A 6,159-nucleotide genomic window follows, 5' to 3' on the forward strand; every position below is an offset into this window, starting at 1 on the left:
GCAAGCCTGCTTCCCGCTCTTGCCTCATTGCTGTTGTTGCCCTTGGACGCCCTTGAGCCGGCCCTGACCTATGGCGACCCCATACACACGGGAGCAGGACCAACACTGCCCGGTCCTGCGCCACCGCCGGGGTCCGCTGCCGCCAGGGTCCGCTGCAGGCTGGGCCCTTGTGCTCCACGGGGTTTTCAGTGGCTTATCTTTGGAATGAGATCCCCAGGACTTTCCTCCCAGTCCATGTTAGTCTGCAAGGATCCCAGTAACACGCAAGCCTCCACTGACACCCTGGCTGTGGCTGCATATACGGTGTGATGGCTGGGAATGGAACCCAGGTCTCCTGCATGTTGCTGTTGTTGTTAGGTGCCGTCGAGTCGGTTCCGACTCGTAGCGACCCATGCACAACAGAAGGAAACACTGCCCGGTCCAGCGCCATCCTCACAATCGTTGTTACACTTGAGCTCGTTGTTGCAGCCACTGTGTCAATCCACCTCGTTGAGGGTCTTCCTCTTTTCCGCTGACCCTGTACTCTGCCAAGCATGATGTCCTTCTCCAGGGACTCATCCCTCCTGACAACATGTCCAAGTATGTAAGACGCAATCCCGCCATCCTAGCTTCCAAGGAGCATTCTGGCCGCACTTCCTCCAAGACAGACTTGTTCGTTCTTTTGGCAGTCCACGGTGTATTCAATATTCTTCGCCAACACCACAATTCAAAGGCGTCAACTCTCCTTCGGTCTTCCTTATCCATTGTCCAGCTTTCACATGCATATGATGCAATTGAAAATACCATGGCTTGGGTCAGGCGCACCTTAGTCTTCAGGGTGACATCTTTGCTCTTCAACACTTTGAAGAGGTCCTTTGCAGCAGATTTGCCCAGTGCAATGCGTCTTTTGATTTCTTGACTGCTGCTTCTGTGGGATCCAAGTAAAATGAAATCCTTGACAACTTCAATCTTTTCTCCGTTTATCACGATGTTGCTCTTTGGTCCAGTTGGGAGGATTTTTGTTTTCTTTATGTTGAGGTGTAATCCATACTGAAGGCTGTGGTCTTTGATCTTCATTAGTAAGTGCTTCAAGACCTCTTCACCTTCAGCAAGCAAGGTTGTGTCATCTGCATAATGCAGGTTGTTAATGAGTCTTTCTCCAATCCTGATGCCCCGTTCTTCTTCATATAGTCCAGCTTCTCAAATTATTTGCTCGGCATACAGATTAAATAGGTATGGTGAAAGAATACAACCCTGGTGCACAGCTTTCCTGACTTTAAACCAATCAGTATTCCCTTGTTCTGTCCCAACAGCTGCTTCTTGATCTATGTAAAGGTTCCTCATGAGCACAATTAAGTGTTCTGGAATTCCCATTCTTCACAGTGTTATCCAGAGTTTGTTATGATCCACAGTCGAATGCCTTTGCATAGTGAATAAAACACAGGTAAACATCCTTCTGGTATTCTCTGCTTTCAGCCAGGATCCATCTGACATCAGCAATGATATCCCTGGTTCCATGTCCTCTTCTGAAGCCGGCCTGAATTTCTGGCAGCTCCCTGTTGATATACTGCTGCAGCTGTTTTTGAATGATCTTCAGCAAAATTTTGCTTGCATGTGATATTAATGATATTGTTCTATAATTTCTACATTTGGTTGGATCACCTTTCTTGAAATAGGCATAAAAATTGGATCTCTTCCAGTCAGTTGGCCAGGAAGCTGTCTTCCATATTTCTTGGGATAGACGAGTGAGCACCTCCAACGCTGCATCTGTTTGTTGAAACATCTCAATTGATATTCCATCAATTCCTGGAGCCTTGTTTTTCGCCAATGCCTTCAGAGCAGCTTGGACTTCTTCCTTCAGTACCATCGGTTCCTGATCATATGTTACCTCTTGAAATGGTTGAACATCAACTAATTCTTTTTGGTGTAATGACTCTATATTCCTTCCATCTTCTTTCAATTCTTCCTACGTCGTTTAATATTTTCCCCATGGAATCCTTCACTATTGCAACTCAAGGCTTGAATTTTTTCTTCAGTTCTTTCAGCTTGAGAAACACAGAGCGTGTTCTTCCCTTTTGGTTTTCCATCTCCAGCTCTTTGCACATGTCATTATAATACTTTACTTTGTCTTCTCGAGAGGCCCTTTGAAATCTTCTGTTCAGTTCTTTTACTTCATCAATTCTTCCTTTTGCTTTAGCTGCTTGACACTCAAGAGCAAGTTTCAGAGTCTCCTCTGACATCCATCTTCGTCTTTTCATTCTTTCCTGTCTTTTCAGTGACCTCTTGCTTTCTTCATGGATGATGTCCTTGATGTCATTCCACAACTCGTCTGGTCTTCGGTCACTAGTGTTCAATGCATTAAATCTGTTCTTCAGATGGTCTCTAAATTCAGGTGAGATATACTCAAGGTCATATTTTGGCTCTCGTGGACTTGCTCTGATTTTTTTCAGTTTTGGCTTGAACTTGCATATGAGCAATTGATGGTCTGTTCCACAGTCGGCCCCTGGCCTTGTTCTGACTGATGATATTGAGCTTTTCCAGCATCTCTTTCCACAGATGTAGTCAATTTGATTTCTATGTGTTCTATCTGGCGAGGTCCATGTGTATAGTTGCTGTTTATGTTGGTGAAAGAAGGTATTTGCAATGAAGAAGCCGTTGGTCTTGCAAAATTCTATCATTCGATCTCTGGCATCGTTTCTATCACCAAGGCTGTATTTTCCAGCTACTGATCCTTCTTCTTTGTTTCCAACTTTTGCATTCCAATCACCAGTAATTGTCAATGCATCTTCATTGCATGTTCAATCAATTTCAGACTGCAGCAGCTGATAAAAATCTTCTATTTCTTCAGCTTTGGCCCTAGTGGTTGGTGCGTAAATTTGAATAATAGTCGTATTAACTGGTCTTCCTTGTAGGCGTATGGATATTATCCTATCACTGACAACGTTGTACTTCAGGATACATCTTGAAACGTTCTTTTTGACGATGAATGCAACACCATTCCTCTTCGAGTTGTCGTTCCCAGCATAGTAGACTACACGATTGCCTGATTCAAAATGGCCAATACCAGTCCATTTCAGCTCATTAATGCCTAGGATATTGATGTTTATGTTTTCCATTTCATTTTTGACGATTTCCAATTTTCCTAGATTCATACTTGGTACATTCTAGGTTCCGATTATTAATGGATGTTTGCAGCTGTTTCTTCTCATTTTGAGTCATGCCACATCAGCAAATGAAGGTCCCGAAAGCTTTACTCCATCCACATCATTAAGGTCGACTCTACTTTGAGGAGGCAGCTCTTCCCCAGTCATCTTTTGAGTGCCTTCCAACCTGGGGGGCCCATCTTCCAGCAGACAACGTTCCGCTGCTATTCATAAGGTTTTCACTGGCTAATGCTTTTCAGAAGTAGACTGCCGGGTCCTTCTTCCTCCTGCATGGAGGGCGAGAATCCCACCACAAAACCACCACTTCCTGCCTTGATTTATTACACAAGAAAAAGAAGTGATGCCAACCTGAGTGTTGATCTCACGTCTCAGTGCCAGTCATGGAAAGCCTCACGGCAGAGCTGCATGGACAGCCACCTCCTATGCTGTAGCCTCCCCAGCGAGCCTGGGTCCGGGCCGGTGAACCAGACAGGAAGGTCATAGGTCAGGCCAGGGTCCTTAGGGTTGCTTCAATAGCCTGGAATCCTGTCTCCCAGACATCAGACTCCAGTGAGGAGACCTATTCAGGGCCTACAGCCTAAGGGCACACTAATGAATAAAGGTTTCCACGTTCTCTGCCTGGGGCTGTCTTAGGGTTCTCTAGAGGAACAAAGCCATTGATACATACGTGTTATTTGTTGTTGCTAGTTGCCATAGGGTCATAGCGACCTTAGGTATAACAGAACGAAACCTTGCCTGGTCCTACACCATCTTCATAATTGTTGGTATGCTTGAGCCCATTTTTACGGCTATTGTGTGTATATATCTATATATATGTTGTTGTCATATGCCAACGAGACAATTCTGACTCGTAGTGACCCCGTGTGATAGAGTAGAACTGCCCCATAGGGTTTCCAAGGCTGTAATCTTTACAGAAGCAGACTGCCACATCTTTCTCCCTCAGAAGATGGTGTGTTCGAACCCCTGACCTTTCAGTTATCAGCCGAGTGCTTTAGCCATTGTGCCACCAGGGCTCCTTTTATCTCCACCCGCCTCACCCCAACAGCTCTTTTCTTCAGCCAGTTAATAAACCTTTTCTTCTACCCAGTTCTTGAATTTAGCTACTTAAGCCCTGTTCTACCCTTTGCTTTTACTTTTGATATTTCGGTCTTGAGACAAGACTGGCAGCACTGTATCTGGTTGGTTTTTATAATGCTGGAGCAATTTATTTTTTCCTCCCCAGTGGGGTTCTCAAGCCCTTTTTTGCCCATCAGATGAAAAGTCTTCTCAGAATGTTAATGATCCCATGGGTTCCAACCACCCCTTTACGGGGAGAACCAGCCGCAGTAGAAACAGGCAGCATCCTCAAAGACGCCTTCTTTAGAGATCCAATCTCCCAAGACCGTTTATTTTCTATTTGCTTAAACTCAAGGTCATACATATAGTCCTAAAGTCACAAATTGGTATCCCTGAGGGCAGAGTTGACCGGAAGATGTATTTTGTTTAGCATCCATGGTGTGTTGAAAGATTTTGAATATGGTGCCTACGTGTAAAACATAAGAGTTTTCACATAAAAATGTGAATTTTTACCTTTTGAAAAATGAGAACATCTGACATAACTGAGCTATTGCTGAGTGATAGGTACCCTCTTAAGGAGCCCTGGTGGTGCAACCCTTAAGCTCTCAGCTGCTAATTGAAAGGTCGCCAATTTGAACCCGCCCAACAGCTATGAGGGAGAAAGACCTGGCCATCTGCTCCCGTAAAGATTGCTCACCCCACTTCCGTCCAGTCGATCCCAACTCATAGTGACCCTGTAGGACAGAGTGGAACTGCCCTATAGAGTTTCCAAGGCTGTCATCTTTAACTATTTGCTGTCATCAGCAAACTGCCACATCTTTCTCCCTCGGAGCCGCTGGTGGGTTCAAACCACCGATCTTTTGGTTAGCAGCAGAGCGCTTTAAGCACTGTACCACAAGGGCTCCTTTCTGTAAAGATTACAGCCTAGAAAACCCTATGGGCAGTTCTACCCTGTCACATGCGGTTGCTATGAGTCGGAATCGACTAGAAGGCACCCAACAACAATGGTACCCTCACGGTTGTGACCTTCATTCAAAGGGAACATCCTGCCATTACTTCTGGGGTGAAGGTATTCCCAATCGTGAGATGAGGCTTCATGTGTAGACCTGAAACAGTAGTAGAATTCCAACAGATAAAGCCCCCCTTATCTCAGCCTCTTGGTAGGCAGTGAATAGCCTTGCTTGTCCCCCAGGAAGCTAATTAGCTAAAGACATTTCCTCTTTATTGTTAAGGAATGAGAGGCCATTTCAATGAAAGCATGAAATCTTCAGCTCGGCTGAGGACTTTTCCTAACCGTTTCTTCCCCAAGGATGTCCCAGAGCTTCACAATGAAGGGCTTTGTTAGCCTCGTCAAGGTGAGTTTGGCACCTCAGTCATAAAGAGCATGTGTGGGCTGTGACAGGGAGGCCACGTCCCACCTGGCGGCTCTGGCCTCCTCATTGGTGTTCTGGTCCTCCGGGCCAGCCAGGAGCTGTGACAGATTAGAGCTTCCTGCAAGAAAACAAAACTGGCACCCTTGACGCACTGCTTTAAACTTAGAGACGGCTGGGACCTGGCGGTGTAAGGTAAGCAGTGCTCAGCCGAGGGATCTTGAACTTGGAAACTGGGAACGTGAAAACTATTTTGTTGTTTAATGTGCAACTTTAACATGTGCCTTTAAGAATAACAACTGACTGCCAAATTTATACACAACACCTCTGATCTGAGAGGAAAAGGGGGGAAGGAAAAAAAGGCCACTGCTTAAAAAAAAAAAAAGTCTTCCATAATGAAATAGGCATGTAGTTTTTTGGTTTTTTTTGGTACTTTTAAACTTTTATGGAAGTAGTTTGGCTGGGCTTTCAGCTCTCAGTCAGTGTTACCAGGGTGCATTGAAAGAGGATCAGATTATCTCTGCGATTTGGAAATGGGTCTGTGCACAGGACCAATCCTGGAGAGAGAAAACCCCCATGGAATTGTGGTC

The sequence above is a fragment of the Loxodonta africana genome, chromosome 17 (genome assembly GCF_030014295.1).
Source record: "Loxodonta africana isolate mLoxAfr1 chromosome 17, mLoxAfr1.hap2, whole genome shotgun sequence".
Taxonomy (NCBI): Eukaryota; Metazoa; Chordata; class Mammalia; order Proboscidea; family Elephantidae; genus Loxodonta; species Loxodonta africana.